We start from the raw sequence: 16,713 nt of genomic DNA, 5'->3' as shown, positions 1-16,713 counted from the left end.
GTCCCTGTGAGGGCTGAGCAGCCTCTGTGACAATTTGTACTCAGTGGAGGCACAAATCCCCGGTGTCCCTGCAACAGCCCCGTGCAGGCTGTGCTTGGTGGCAGAAACCACTTTTGAGGTGTGCAGAGGCGCCCTGAACTTCCCAGAGGTAAAAGAAGAGCCTCACAAGGAAGAACAAAATTTTTTAAAAGCCATTTGCAATATTTCTTGCTATTTAAAAACAAATTTCTGCATTCCTGTTACCATTTCTGAGTGTTCCTTTTCACATAGAGAAAGAGCAGAGCATTGCTGCTTTCTTGCCTGTGACACCTTAACACCGTGACCTGCCTGCACTCATCCCTTTCAAGATTGTGGCTTCAGGAGTTCGAGTTTTTCAACTGTATACATTGAGAAATTGTTAATTGAAATTCTGTTGAGAAAGCATGTGGGTTCCCACTGAAATCAATAAGGCTCCTGCACATAGACCTGAGGGTAGAAATGGGCTCCTGCTTGATGTTTGACAGGCAGAATTCAGCAGCTTTGTTGTAAAAAAGTTTTGTGTGTTTGTGTGCGTGTGTGCAACAGCCCCTGAGAAGGTGGTTCCGGAGGGTCTGAATGGAAACCTGAACGTTTATCCTTGAATGAGCTGCCTGGTGTTTGGCTTCAAAAGCCATCAGAACGGCTCTCGAGGGCTCGTGTGCTGGAGCATCTGCGCGCTGCAACGTGGAACACGTGCACCCGCTGTACCAGTCAGACAATGCTTTTTTCAGCCAATGAAATACTCAAGTGAGATGAAATAAAAGCAAAAGTCCAAAATTACCAAGCAACATACTTGAGTGAAATATTCAGTAAGAAAGGAGGGCATCTGAACGCTTCGATATTTACTTTTCTAGGAGCCTCTTGAAAGCAAAATGTGTTTTGTTAGCAAAATTATTTTTCCTCTCTGGGGTGTTGGTAGTAGTTTGTTGTTTTAGAGCAGTTCCTGTAATCTAGCCTTCATCCTCGAGTTTATTATTGCTGGGTTGCATGGGGAATGGGGTTGTACAAATTGTTGTTACTGGAGAGTCAGTTTCTGTCAACAAGCTATTGGCATGGTTTTCTTTAGGTTGAATTATTTGCTCTTTTGCAGAATGCATGTAGATTTTCTTCATTACTTTGACAGTTTTCCTACAGCCCTTCCCATTCTGTCTCAGCCATTATCTTTTGGCCATAAATACAATGAGAACTAAAAGTTGTTTGTGCAGACCAACGGATTCATTCTTCCTCCGTAAAGCAAATTGTTTCTCGAATTGACTGATGTGTGAGTGATGGGGATATTTAACCAGATGAGCTTGTGACGGGTGAAAGGGCTGCAGGGCGAGAGACACAAGGATCTGAACGCAGTCAGGCCAGACGAGGGGTGCACGATCTGTGGTTTCTGTATCTATTCATTAACTCATCACAAGGTCGTTATCCTTGCTTGTGATTAGGCTACCGTGCCGCCTCCTCGGATGCTGCTGCTCAGTCTGGTGGGGGACGGGGCAGGCGCTGTTGTACAGCACGGCTTCTCCCAAGGCTGTGAGACTGCCTTTCAGGAGAACCGGGATCAATTCTCCTCCCGCACGTCTAGTTGGGACTGAGAACTCCAGAGGAGATAATTGCTGACAGCAATCAGATTGGGTGCTAAATGCCATATAAACCATCTCGGTCAATAATGATGGTAAAGCCTTGGGCACAGTTGTCAAAACAGCAGTTGAGTTTGCCTATCTCTTTGTGCAGCGACACCACTGATTGTGCGTAGAGTTAAACGCAATAAATACAGGATGCAACATGATTTTTAGCTCTGGTGTGTGTCAAAATCCCTGAAGTTCTTGCAATGAAAAGGATTTCTATAATAAGAATGTCTCTTGCTTCCCTCGACCTTGTTCCTTCTTTCGTTGTCCTTGAAGAGTGGGGATGGAGCTGCGCTTTCTATGGACTAGGCTGGAGCTACGTCTGCACCAGTGGGTTTCTGTTATGAGTCCCCTGAAGCCCTGGGTAGACTTTGGGTATCCTTGGCTTCTGCTGGTGTGAAAACTGTTCTACCCTTTCCCACAGTGACACTTGGGGAATTCCTGAATCAATATGGGTTGTGCCTACAGTGAGTATCACTGTGATAGGAAACCCGGAGTGATGCAGTACAAAGGCACGTTCATTTACCTGAGAAAGGTTGTCTATCTTGAATTATTTATGAGGTTTCACAGCACACTAGTAAATTTTGTAAAAGCAATGGAGTCCTGGTAATGTGAGCCTCTTCACTGCAGCTTCCGTAGTGGAGTTGTACTGAGGTGGTACAGGAGGTGGGGGATGGAGGAGGAGGAGGAGGAAGAAATAGGCAGCAAGTGGAGGGATAGAGAGAGACTGCTGTTTTCATGTGCAAATGATGAGGTGTACAGAGCAATGAAGTGCGAATTAGTTAGATCACGCTGTGCATTGGAGCAAAAATCCGTGTAGTGTTAGAAAGCAGCCTATGCTTCAGGGAAGGGTGGGGGGTGGAAAGGATGGGGAGTACAGACACAAGGACAGAGCAGGGTGAAAATCTCATGACCAAAATACCGTCTGCTTCCCATCTGTAGAAATGCTGTTTGCAGGGGTAGTTTGGTTAAAATACATACTCATTTTGGTGAGATTTTCTTATCTGAGTTCCAGTAAAAGAAGACTCAAGCCAGAGATGGTCAGGCTTTTCTGTGTGGCATTCAGCAACTGAGAGACTTGGAAGTGTGCAGAGCACGTGGCTGTTGACCAGAGGGGTTTGCTCAGGATAACCTGGAACATGTGTGTCCGCAGGAGCATTAAGTCAGTGTTGTCTAACACAGAGAGTGAGGGCAGTAAGAGTCGGAGTCCTGGCAGCAGTGCGTGGGCTTGCTTCAATCCCTGCTGCAACACCATTTCAGTGCTAAAAGTTAGTGCTGCAGCACAGGTTCACAGTGTGGCTGCCACTGTGCACCTGATTTGTTGGTACACAGAGCCTGCCCTGTGCCTTTGGGCTTCTGAGCCTCTTGGCCTTGCAAGCACAAAGTTAGCCCTTAAACAGTCAAATTGGCAGAAAGAATTGGGAAAGTATTGTATCCATCTCCACTGAAGGGACAAATGAGGATATGATTCTCCTTATAAATACCAATGCCTCTCAACTCAGGCACAGAGCTGGGTCCTGCAAATTTTGTCACAAGCTGTCAGTTTGCTGTCAGGCTCTGTTTCTTTTCCAGTGGGCACTTAATATTCTGCAGTCCAGAAGAATGCCATATCTAAAGTCTGAGTTCACATTCATTCTCCAAACAGGAAAGCAAAACAAGGGGCATATATCTAAATAATCTTCAGAGCCAACTTTGTATAAGCTACTTACCCTTCAGAAATATATAAAGCTCTCAGTGATGTAATTTCTGTTGATCCATAGATATTCTTGTATTTGAATTCTCACATCTATTAATTTTCATGTAATATCTCTCTATTGTGACTAATAAACACTTTCTGTACAGTATGAGACAGGGAGGATCATGAATGCAGTGCTTTGTTTGCATATCTAACGTATAGTGGGTTTTGCAGGCAGATTTTTGGCAGCTGTAATATGAACACCAAAATAGAGACAGACTTATAAGCCAAGCAAAGCACCTAATGTTCAACTTTATCAGGTGTTGCGGATTGAGTCAGATTCTGGGCTGTGAGTGGTTGAACGTCTTTTTATTGCTCCATAACAAACTCAGTAGACCCAGAAGGAGCCGAAGTGCCATTTCCTCATGTCTGAGATAGTCTTGTAAATTAGAGATCTCTGGTAAGTGTTCACTGTAGTGTCACATTCTTGGGATCAGTGTGTGTGGGAAGTATTGTGTGGGCTCTTGTGCTTTCAGTACCTCTGCAGGGAAAGGGATACCCCTTGCCCAGGTGAAAGTTAACTTTCTGCAGCAGTGTGTCATGCACAACAGAGGAAGAAAAGGGTGGAAATAAAAGCATTTAATTATTCAAGGCCAGCAAGCTGAAAAGGGTTTCAGGACAGTGAGCTAGGCATGCCTCAAAGCTTTGTGGGCACTCCTCTGCTTTCCCCTTCTCCCCTCTTTGCTCTGGGAAGGAGGGTAGATTACATGAGTATGAAAAAAAAAATCAATATTTTTCTCTTCGTGCAGTTCTTATTTTTTATTTATGCTGTTTTTGTTGGCTGGAAAGTCTTAATAATTGTTGATCAGTGACCAAACTGATGACATTGTTTTGCCTCCTACAGATTAACAGCACTTCAAAGGGCATAGACCAAAAGGGACCCTCTCTGTGCGTAGGGATGCTCTCATGCCCCCCCTTGGCTGCGTGCTGTGGGATTTCTGATAGAGCCATTCCTGATGTTAGGCTTGTTACAATGCAGAAAAAAATTACTGTTGTCAAGTCTTGCATGCTGTACTCCACTATGTAGGTTTAAAAGCTGAGAATCATCAAGAAAATGTTCAAGATGCTGGGACAAATTCATCCCTGATGTAATGATGTTTGTGGGATTATGCCCAGGATAACTTTCAGGCCTTTGTCTTTTAACTTTTAAATATGGTGGTGCTTGTGGTTGCTTCTGGTGGGATTTTTATGGTGAGGTGGAGAAAAAAAATGTAGCTAACACATCTACTGTCTGCTGATGCTTTGGTCTCAGTTTCTAAGTAACCCCATTTAGCACCTGCCCGCCTGTTTGACCCAGCAGCAGAAATGTTGTGTTGGCATTTCTGACATCAATACCACCTTTTTACCCATCATCTTAAGGCTAAATTGAACCCTTCTGTGTCACTTGCTCCTTGCTATGTTTATTTGTTGTGATCTAGTCTTTACTGTAGAGAAAAATCCAACCAGTTCTGTCTCACCTCAGCTGTCTGCTAGGTGCTTGGGGCTCTTTTTCATGCAAAGTGCCTCCTTCCACAGTTGAATTTACACCCTCACTTTCCCCCTGCTTCCCTGTGCTCCCTGCCCAGACATGAGGACAGAGCAGCTGGGTATGAAAGGGCTCTGACAGCCACATTTTGACATGAGGTCTCACTTCAGCACTGTCACTGCTGAGCTTGCCCTTACCTTTTCCCCTCTTGCCCCTTTTCATGCCAGCCTTATTGGGGCCATGTTTCCTGGAGCAGGCAGTGTTACCAAGCCAGAGGTGAGGATGTGTCCCAAGGCTGGTGCTCTGCATGGAGCACTGCCTGTGGCAACACTGCTGTGTGGGAACCTTCTTTTTCTGCCCTTCTCTTGACGCCATTCCAAGTGAATCCTTGTGCTGAAAGCACTGCTGGTTTGTGCAGTTTATGAATGTGATTATGTGTGCTGAAAGCAGCCTTGCCTTTTTTATTCCATAAAGGGCCTCTTAATAAATGTCACTTATTTGGGGACTCAGGCAGCTAAGTGCATGGCCAGTTACCTTTCCATTGGGGAGTGGCTGCCAGACCCCATCCTGTTCTCTGGAGTCACAGCTGACTGGTGGAAGAGCAGGTTGCAAGGGAAAAAAAAAGGTGGTTTTATGGCATCTGGCATAATACTTGACTTTCAGTCTTAATTAAATCTACTTATTGCTGTGTTTGTACCATTCCTGTTGTTCTCGGATCTCACTGGATAACATGAGGGCTCTTGTAAGTTGCTTTCAGAGAAATCCAAACAGTTGCAGAAAGGAAAGGTGTAGTAAATGTACCTGTCTCTCTTATGGAGGAATATCAGAATGATTGCAGTGTGGTGAAATGGGACCTGCTGCAGGTGAGATGCTCCAGCTGCATTACCTGAGGCCTGTGTTAGGGCCACAAGTAATGTGTGGACCTGCAGTTTCTCTATGTACCAGCCTATGTTAGATGAAGGATTCATGTGCATCAGGGCTGGGTGGAATTGGTGGCCAGAGCCCTGTTTCATCCTGCAACTGCCAGCCTGCAGTCCTGAATCACAGTTTGTTGAACTGCTCTGAAGTTTGTGATGTTCATTGCACAGAAATCCAGATCCCATGAGCAAAGTGAGGACTATTTCAAGTATATTCTATTTTTTGTGTCTCATTTTCCACATGAAACTAACCTTGCTTCCTCATTTGGCTTGGTTACAGTATTTATTACAATGACATTCCTCCTTATTTTTTTTCTACTGCTATGATATTGAGGTTTAATATTTATCTTCTTCTAATAGTTTCTGAGTAGCAGAGTGCTTGCATTACTGGCAGTGATGTATAGTTAATCCTGAGCACAGATAGCTGTGAGAGGTCCAGACGGACTTCAGCCCTCAGTGGCACGCTTGTGAGTGAGGAAATTAGCTTGGAAATTGCTGTTTGTTAAAATTGCTTCTGTGTTAATCTTGCTGTGATACCACAGCTTCTGGCAGTATGTGGGTTAGCAAGATGGTTGTGGCCGAGAATGAGGGCAGGTTCTCACTTTAAAAAGAGTCTCAGCAAAGACCTTGTCTTACACCTTTGCTCTGAGGAGGTTTACACTGAGGAATGTGGCCCATTTTTCAATTGCCAGGCCTATCTTCCAGGTGTTTTCTTATCCCCAGTTGACCTTCTGGCCTACTTTCTGTCCACTGTGTGTTAAAAGGTGACCAAGCTGTCATTCCTGGCAAGCATCAGGAGCAGAGCGTGTGTGCCTCAGGCTTGTTCCCTGGGGAGACAGGTAATTCTTTCATGATGCCTTGGGACTGTCCCCCCTCCCATCCCCTCTCCGTTGCACTGTGAGCATCTTGTCCAGCTCTTCATCTTCCTCTCCTTGTTGTGAGCATTCCCTGTTGCTCCCTTTGCTGCTGAAACAAAGGCTTCAGGGACTCCAGTAAGTCAGTGGTGGAGCAGAAAATGCAACCAGATCACAGAATTCCTCCTCCTCTGTTCCTTTAAATGAATCCATGCTCTTAGTTGTGGGATAAATGTTTGTTCTACTGTGTACTAACAAGACATCAGATTCAGATACAAGAACAGAAAACAGGGGCAGGAGGATTTGGACTCCAGGGAAAGTGTCTGTCCCTTTCTTTGGTGTTGGGAGGATGGGAACTGTCCTTGTGGATGAAAAGCTTCTCTGAAGGACACTGTTCTCTGGCAAATGCCTGAACATCAAAGCTTGGACAGTGCTGTTCTCTGTGCAGTCGGAGGGCAAGAGGCTTTGCTGCTGAGTGCTCAGCACTGGACTTCTCCAAATTAAATGGGTGCCTTCTGCTGCATAAGCCCTATGTTGGCTCTTTGTACCATGTAAATTATGGATAGGCACCTTTCCCAAGAAATGCTCTCTTTAAAATTGTATTTTTGTGCTGATGAGGCACTCATTTAGAATTGGATCTTATGCTTATTGCCTCCTTGTGGCAAGTGCTCACCAGTGGGACCAGTTACTGGGCAAACTGTACCTCCTGACCATCCCTTGGACATTTAACCCCTTGGACAGTACCTGAGATATCATCTGAACATTTCCTGTTCTCTGTGTGTGTCTTGGAGAGAAATTCTGGAGGCCATTAAGCTGGGTGATTTACATGCTTCTTGAGCCTGTGCCTAGGGAAATATATTTCACAGGTAATTTCAAGTCTTTTGGCGTGTGGAAGAAGTCATTATTCTGAACAGAAAGGGGCTGGTGATGTTACGGGCCCCATTGAGAGGACTACATTAGAGACTGGGATTTTTCTCTCTTACAGGAAAGTGTCCAAGACATTCTATTCATGGAGTGTTGGGATGTCAGGAGTTTTTGATGTTGATGTTCATGTAGAAAAGCAAAAAAGATAATTATTGCATAATCCTTAATTCTAGTTACATGTGAGCATATTGGGTGTGAGGGCTGGGAGCAACCCTGCTCTGGGGTACCCATAAGTGTGTGAATTTCTTGCTTTGGTGTTCCAGTGCTGTCTTCCAAGGGCAGATATCAAAGTTAGCATCAGGAGGTTGAGTTGCAGGTTTGACTCTCCTCCCACGGGTCTCTCTGGGTTTGAGACTACTGCTTCACCTTGGTAAATACATTGTCCCCTCCCGAAAAAGATGGAAAATATTATTGTTGGACATATTAGGAGGATTTGACAGTTTACTGTTGATCTTCCTTTTATGGGGTCCTCCAGGACAGGAGGTAAATTCTTTTCAGTGTGGAAAGCTGGCTGTGGCTGGAGATGGGGAAACTGAGCCTGACAGATCAGCAGCCTTTCCATGTACAGCAAATCCTGTAGCACCTTCTGAGTATTCCCAGTGTGGTTCAGGCACCTCCATTTATACAGATTTGTATCCTTTTCAGAGGAACAGACTTGTATTACTTTGAGTGATATGTAGATGTTTTTTCCCTGTGGAGGGAGAAGTCTTTGTCCCAGTTGGACGGGGAGAAGGAGAGAGGAGGTGACCTGTGAAAACTGGCAGCTTCATCCCTGTTGCTTTTTTGCTCTGGGTGATGCAGCAGTACTGGGACAAAACTGAACTGGGCTTCATGCTTCCACTCTGTCTGCTTCAGAGCTTGTCTGGATGCCACCTTACAGCAGGAAAGGTCTTACAAACTGCTTTTAGATGTGTATCACAAAGTAGTGAGGTAATGGTATAAAATGCAGTAAACTGCTATTTTTTTTTTTAATGCTCTCCACCCCCACCCCTTTTTTCCTTTATTCCTGAAAGGGACTAATACAATGAAGAGCTTCTGCAAATGAAGGCAACTGCATTTCAAATAACAGGGTTCTGGGTGTTTGGCTGGTGAGAGATGCAATAAATGAGCATCGCTAAGTGCTTTATAATAACAATGATTACAATGCTCTCTTAGGAGCCAGGGACTCTCAGGTAGGGGGATGGTGTGGAAAGGGCTTGTTTAAGGTGGGGGGTTTAACTAGATAGACATCGAGTGACAGTGATGCCCAGAAACCCTTGCAGAATGTTACATATGGTGCTGTGAGAGGCTACTCCAAAAACCCCAGGAGACCTGGACTGACATGGTTTGAGGCTGAAGCAATGACAATGGATGCTCCTAAATAGCTTCTGGTAGCAGGAGGTCTTTGTGGCAGAGTTTAATGACATCTTTTCTTGGTAAGGAGGGAAGCTGATGACACAAATTCAGCAGAGTTCTGACTAATCAGTAGTCCTCCACCAAACTCCTGGCTTGTCTTTAAGTGATCAGATTGATCATTTGTGCCAAGTTTGTTTCTGATCAGCTGAAATCTGCCATGGGCAGGGTGGATGCTGAAAGCAGTCCTCTAGTGTCAAGTGGCTGGTAAGAGTTTACATTGTGCTGGTGGCAGTTTGGCCACTTTTGTTTTGCTGCAACTCTCCATAGTAGCATGACTCTTCCTGACAGTAGGAGCATCACAGGTGGAGAGTCTTGAGTGTTGGGAAGCTCTTTCTTGCCAGGGGCTCCAGTCAATCCTTAATTTCCTGTTTTCCTGCTGCAGCATCATATCTCCCTCACCCTTTGAGCAGCATGCTTAGCAAATGAGAGATGACTATAATGTATGTATTCAAAACTCAGTTACAGCCATCAAGATGTGGCACCTCTTTATCATGCTTTGCCCAGTATCTTGACCAGACTCTACAAAAATGACCCAAACAAGGGGAATTGTTTACTTTGTCCAGTATCACACTATTTGAGTAGCCAGGAGGTCGTAGTTGTGAACTATTCTGAAGTCTTATAAAAGCCTGCATCAGCTTGGATGGCCCTACTGTTGCTCAGCAGTGATAGAGGAGCACAGGGCAACTCATAGCATGTAATCATAAAGTTGTTTGCATGTGCTTTAGTGGGCAGTGTTCTGATGGCATGATAAAGAAGCACTGCCTGGACTGTCATCTTTCAGCCATCCAGCCCAACATACTCAAATGACAGCTTCACTGTTTCTCCAGGCTTTGTAAAAAGCTCTCCCATCTCCAGCCCCAGGTACAGGCTCTGTAAGTTGTGGCTGTTTTGTCTTCAGGGGTGGTTCAGCCTTCCATCTGGTGATGAGGATTTACTGGAATGAACAAGAAGATGCAACAAGCGATCTTACTTCTGTCGAATTCCCAAGAGAGTCATGAATTATACACAGAATAAACAAATAACCTGATATGTCTGTCATTATATCATAAAGGACTTTAATAATTCATGCAGCTTGCAAAATCCTTACTGAGACCTACCCTCCGTAACCTTATCTTTGCCATGGGGGATGGGATTTCTTCAGCCTCCACTCAGATTGCATCTGTAAAACAGGAGTCGGGGAGGAGGGAGGTTTTATCATAAAACTTCATCTGTATAATGGGTTGCAAAGTGACGTGCAAGAGTTATCAGCCATTGGGTTCTCAAGGGGTGCTGAAAATGACAAGTGGCTGTATTGGGTGAAATTTATGCAGGTAGTGTGCTCCATAAAACTGACACCTATTCACTTATTTATTAATTCATTGTGTTTCAAGTCTAGATTTGTGACAGGCTTTGAGATAAGGAGCCCAGTTCTAATCCTGCGCGACAAGAGTGCAAAGATGGTGCAAAGAAGCCATGGGCTGCTCTTGCTCCTGATGCACATCAGCAAGTGTGCCATGGAAACAGAGCTCCCAGATGTAAACTGAGAGCAGAGTTTTCAAAAAAGCAGGGAGGCTAAGGCATTGTGTTGGCTTGGGCTCTGAAAAAAAGTTATTTGTTTAGGGTAGGATACTGCTGGTGTCACCAGTGTTGCTCCAGTGCTGATAGCCATTGCCTGTGGCTTACTTTGTTTGTTACGGTCCTGGAGTTGGGTACTGCATTCAAGGCTGGAAAGGCCTTTTGGCTAAAGGCTATCCTCTGCCCTGTGGTCTGCAAAAAATACCTGCTGTGCTTGCTTTGCCATGTACCAGCAATGTACCAGTGTACCAGCTCACACATTCAGTGGCTTCTTTGTCTGTGGGCAAACCATCCACCAACAGACTTGAGATTTTCCTCAAATCTACCTCTAGGCTTTAAATTATTCACTGCATTATCCTTTGGCCTCCAGCTCCTTTGCATATCAAATACTCCAAATCAGCTTTTTGTAAAGTTTGAAATTCAAGATATTTTGATTGGACACGCAGCTCTCAAAGAATAGTTATCGTGGCTCTTTGTCATACTGGGAGGGCACTTCAAGTGGGGTCCTGCAGGGATCTGCCCTGGACCTGCTTTTATTCAATAGTTTCATTAATAACTTAAGCAATGGAATGGGAAATATGCTTATAAAATTTGCAGGCGACACTGAGCTAGGAGGGGTTGGATGTACTTTGAAAGGCATTACCAGAATTCAAAATGATCTAGAAAAATTGAACGGCAAGCTGGATATCAGCAAAATGAAATTCAGTGAAAACAAATGCAAAGTACTGCACTTATGAGGGAGAAATGAAATGTACAAATACAGAATAAAGAACACCCGTCTGGGTAGCAGCGTGGCAAAAAAGATCTCAAGAGTTATTGTGGATCACTTTGAGTCAGCCAAGTGCTGTCATAGCAGAAGGGCACATTTATTCTTCAGTGTTCAGTAAGTTCTTGGACAAGACTGGGGAGGTGATGTCTTCTTCCTCATACAGCACTGGGTTTGCCTTCTGTTAGAGTACCTGACCTCACTTTTTGGCATGAGCCTTTGGAAATATAGGCACACTGTAGAGAATCCAGAGAAAGACAACAAAAAAAAGGAATGTTTTAGAAAACAGTGCAAAATAGAGAAAGCTGTGAAAAGCTGAGTTTGCCTTTCTATTTATTTTACTACTCTAAAGGATGCAACAGAATCATGATCTTCCAGTTCTTAGGAGCTTGTTGTAAGATTTTTTCCAGTGTCAGCTGTAGGTGGGATATGTGGAAAGAGGAAATTGAGATTTAGGGTGAATAAAAAGGGAACTTTTCTACCATGTGCTGAAAAATGGAAGTGGGAAGAGGTACTGTGGGGATCTTGGGTTCACCTTCAGCAGAGAATTTAAAGAACAGATTAGAGAACACTTCATGCAGAGGGTTCAGGTATTTAGATGTCTTAGTGCAAGGAAGTGGTGGAAGAGGAGTTCCTGAAACCCCTGCCATCCTGCATATCTGTGACTGACTGAACAGCTACTGCCTGTTCTGTTCTCAGGTGGAGTTAGACCTTATATGGGTAATGCTTCTGGTTTTGTTAGAGAAATCATATTTAAGGAATAATTTTCCTATTGTCCTAAATGTCACTGGTGACATGTTGGTGGTTACTGTTGGTTTTCTCACAGATACTTACAAAAATATTCATGCTCAAGAACTGTTAATGAAACACAATTTTTTGGGTGTAATTTTCCCCTCAGACTTATTTTCTCTTCACTCAGCTTTATCTATGCCACAGATTGAGAAAACTCCACAGTTACCCTTTTTATTATATTTTAATACTTGATGGATGTCAAACTGGGATCAAGATGGATCTGGTAGGGGGTTTAGCACTTGGGGTTTTTTTTTTTAGGTGCAGTTTTTTGCAAGACATACCCTGCTGTAAAAAATTGAAAAGATAAGCAGAAGATAGGACACAGAAACAGACCCAGAATGTTAGTGTTTGAACTGAGAAGAACAAAAAAATGTCATGAAAGAAGTGAATGTAGACAAACTACCCCTTTCATGTCTCTGAAAAGATTTTTCCTTAGGATATAGTTCTAATATTCATTTGTCCTGTCCTTCCTCCCTATAATAATGTCAAAGATGCTTTCTTATTACAGGGAAGACCAGATGGTAGAGGTGAGTAATGTATTGATAAATATTAAGAAAAGACTAGTCCAGAAGGCAATTTTTTCCCACCCTTCCTTTATATAAACACCTGGGCACATACTTTAAATTAAAACACAGTCATAAAATGACAATGTGGGAAGCTTGATAATGTCTGGAAGCACGGTCAGTAAGTTATTTGGAAGGAAACAGGTGTTCTCTCTAAGTTGTATCTTCAGGGGAAAATAAAAAGGCACCTTGTTTTTCCTGGATGGGTAAATATTTGCTCACGTGGCTTTTTTACAGCCTAGGTATGTAAGAGAGCTTGGAGGGGACATATCCTGCACACACACACGTGCCCATGTGTGCACTGACACACACTATTATAGTTAAAGGATTAAGCATCTTGAAGGAATAAGCCAATTATAAGAAGTTCCTGCACAGCAAAAATTAGACAACACAGTAATTAATAACCTTATTAAACAGCAATATTTGGGCACTGAACCAAAGCCTATGAATCAGGGTGAAGCATTCTTGGCTGAACACACTGCGTGAAGTATAGACACTTGTTCAGAACACACTCTGTATAGAACCCAATAAGCTTTGGGGCAGTAGATCCACTTAGCAAGTAGTTCTTCCTCTTGTGCTTTTATGTTTCTGTGACTCTCTCTGATTTGTGGGGCCAGGAAGGCAGCAAAAGAAAAGGACCAATTTGCCTGGGTTTTTTTTTGATTTTTTTTTTTCTAACATCCTCTTCTGTTCACAGCCAAACAAGCACTCTCCTAAGGCTTCTTTTAAGGAAAAAATGTCCTCAAGCAGAAAACTAATTTTCTTTCCTCTTGCTTCTCTTTTCACAGTGCTTTTGTGAGAAGTGCCTTGCAATGAGGCTTATACTCATTAGTGGTTTGTGTAACTGCCTTGCCCACCCCTAGGTTAGCCATGAGGAGGTGTCACTGCAGCCCATGAGGGGTCTGTCCCATGTACCCAGAGCCCCCAGGGGACAGAGTGACCTTGGGCTGAGCTGCTGTGGCACGTCCCTGGTGCTGGCCACAGGCTGGCAGTGCATGGCTTGGACTGGTGGCTTCTCTGTGAGTGTCTCCAGTTTCTATACAGAAGACCAGGACTCTCAGGCTGCCATCTGATGTGTGGATAAGTGTGGGAGGATGTGGGCCAAGCACAGCCTGTCTCCTGTCTTTCCAGGCAATTATCATTTTCTTCTGAAGCTACACAGCTGGAGCAGTAGTGTAGCCTCAGACATGTGCATGAAAGTCTCTGCAACTGCTTGGGTGACCTGAAGCATGGAACATGCCCTAGTCCTGAATAAGGGCTGCTGTGACCAGCAGCAAGGCACAGGTGCCCACTGAGCAGGAGTGGGACATGTGGGATGCTTTGCTTCTTGGCCCCAACTGCAACAGCAGTGATTTGCCTCCTGGTGTTCTGCTTGACACAGTAAACAGTTTTGAATATCTGCTTATTTTTTAAAGCCTACTTTATAGCATCAGTAAGAAAAATCAAATATGCAAATTATGTAATCAATTAACATTTTTGTAGTTTTCTTTGGTGAGGCAGTGATAAATGGTGTTGTTTTCAAAAATCAGTTACCTCCCTTGCAAATGTTGCACTCGAGGCTTTAATATACACAGGTGAAGGAAACAACCATTTTTTCAATACTAAAGATTTTTTACAGATATCCTGAATGTATATATGACAGTTGTAGAGTTGTTGGGTTGGGAGGGTCCTATGGAGACTCCTCAGCAACGGGAGAGCCAGCTGAGACAGTGGGGATGAGTACTGGACATGTCACTGCCAGGGGATAGTGCCAGGCTCCTTCCATGCAGTTCCTGCAGGCACAGAGCTATTAAGTGCCATCACAAATTCGTGAGCTCCAAGGTTTTCTCCTGGCCCGTGTTTTCTCACTACAGTGGACACCAAAGTGGTGCTTGGTTTTAGGAGGTTTGTGCACATGGCTCGTAAAGGAGCCTGGTGCCTTTCTGTGAGCACCACCACAGCCGTGCCAGTGGCTTCCCAGCCAGTGCATCAGCTGTGTTCTTTATGATTTCTTTGTAAATGACATTTCACAAGAGCAGCAGGGCACTCCTGGCAGCGTGTTTGAAGGAGTTATCGCTCCTCAAGCCCTGTAACGCACCGGAGGCGTGCAGTAATGGCCCAGGAATGCAATGCCTGCTGTGTCTTACTGCTTACAGCTTCCATAGGAGACACGCTGCACACAGAAATCTCCATGTTCATCATGGGCTAGCAGCTTCTTTACCCTCTGCAGCCTTGCTACAGTCATCCTACATTAAATTTTAAGTGCATTAGTTTAATGGTTTGGTTTTTTTTAATGGTAAATTTCAACCCAGTATATGACAACTGAGATAAAACCTCCAAATTTTGGGATGTGGCCCACTCTGCAGACTTCTGTCTTGGACAGTTCCAGGGTAGAGGAACATAGTTATGGATCAGACAAGAGTTCTGCCAGTGCTTTGATGTGCCTGAGGGATGTGCTGGGTAGAAAAAAGGATTTTTACTACCACTGGCAAATGTTCTTGGATAGCCATACTACACCAAAAAAAAAAAAAAGAGAAGCTGCTTCTGCAAAGCTTGAGGCTTTTTTTTAATCTGGAAACCTCCTGTCAGCTATGCCAAAATGCTGTCCTTTTTATTTGATAGTGTAATACGTGTATTTATTTATTTTTAATATTGATGTCACCAGGCTTAGCTGGACTCTTTGGAAAACTGTTGGTCTGTAAGACTGAGAGTCAGGTATCGTAAGACTGCACAATTAAAGGGAACTGCAGCTTTCTCATGAATGAAAAACCCAGTGACTTTTCTCTAAAATAGTAGTACTTCTTGGGGCGGAGGCAGGGGGTGGAATAAGTTAAAACAATTTTTTTAAACAAATCTGCTGACTAAATTTAAATTAATTGTAAAATCCAGCTCAAGTGAGCGCTCGGTGTCTGTTTAGCATATGCCAACAGAGTAATATTGATGCCTCTGTCTTCTTCTCTAACTAATCCTTTCTGAAGGCTTGGCCATACGTGACATTTAAGTGGATAGGAGCAGTTGCTAATGTTGATGGATACAGCTCAAGATGGGAGGTAATTTTTCCTTGCTGTGGTGGTGTAGGTGTTCCTGGTGAGAGCTGACACAGGCAGGTGTCACTGAAATTGAGGATCTTTGTACAGAGCTGGAAGTTAAGGAAAAGTGTCAGCTCCATAAGTGCTCGGTGTGGATTCTCAGACCTGTGGCTGAGTATGAGCATATAATTGATTTTTTTCAGTTCACTGGACAAACTGGAGGAGGGGAAAAATAAATTCAGTTTTGGTTTGTCAAGGCTTTTTTTTTAAGTGATTGTCTTGTGTAAAAATAGATATTTTTTTGGTGAAAATGCTTCAAAAGATTTGTGGGTAACTTTGATACTCAGGGTAACCCGAATATACCTTTGATAAAATGTTTGATTGGAAAGGGAAAAGAAACAAACACCCCCAAACCCAACCTCCCCTCAGCTCTGTCTCTGAGCTGGTACCTTCACACTGGCAGCCCCACTGAAGGCATTGCTCTCCCTCCTCTGGCAGAATATCTGGTATCTTCACTCATCTCATTTCCTAGATTTCCCCTCCCCAGCCACGCTTCCAGGGGACAAGAGGCAGCGTTGCCTCTGCGGGAAGATGGGAAATAGCATAAGTTACACTGGAAAACTGAGAATGCTTGGCATGCACAATTAAATCTTGTTTTCATCCACAGGCTTGTATGTTATTGACTGGCATGAATTTTGCCTCACTAACACACATCTATCTGCCAGCCCTTCCCTCTGTCCTGCTGGTTCCTCACCCCTCAAAAGTGATGCTTCAGCTCTGCTCTGCCCCTCAGCTCAGGGCATCTTTCTGCTTTGATAATTCTGCCCAGCTTTTGGGCTGTGCTCTGTAATTCAGTGCCCAGTTAAAAACTAGTAAGGTTTCTTTGCTCCTTGATCTCTGGGAGGGCCCCTCCATGGTTTGGGAGGGTGTGTGGGCTGCCTGAGGAATGTCTCTTTGCATGAAGAATGAAATCATTAGGTGAACCTAATGAAAGTGCAACCTCCCCGAGCTGGTTTTCTCCCTCCCACCTGCACTTTCCCCTGCTGCTGGCCTTACCTTCTACTCCTTCTGCTCCTTCCCTCCTTTTTGTGGTGTCCATTGAGAGAGAA

At 44.0% G+C, this 16,713-nt stretch overlaps 1 protein-coding gene across 2 annotated transcripts in view; it reads left to right on the top strand.

Moving 5' to 3' along the window:
* CACNA2D2 (calcium voltage-gated channel auxiliary subunit alpha2delta 2) overlaps positions 1-16,713 on the top strand; it is a 211,247-nt gene that overhangs the window by 4,298 nt on the left and 190,236 nt on the right. The gene's annotated exons all lie outside the window — the stretch shown is intronic.

This window comes from Vidua macroura, chromosome 13 (assembly GCF_024509145.1).
Source record: "Vidua macroura isolate BioBank_ID:100142 chromosome 13, ASM2450914v1, whole genome shotgun sequence".
Taxonomy (NCBI): Eukaryota; Metazoa; Chordata; class Aves; order Passeriformes; family Viduidae; genus Vidua; species Vidua macroura.
This window is presented reverse-complemented; position numbering and strand designations above follow the sequence as displayed.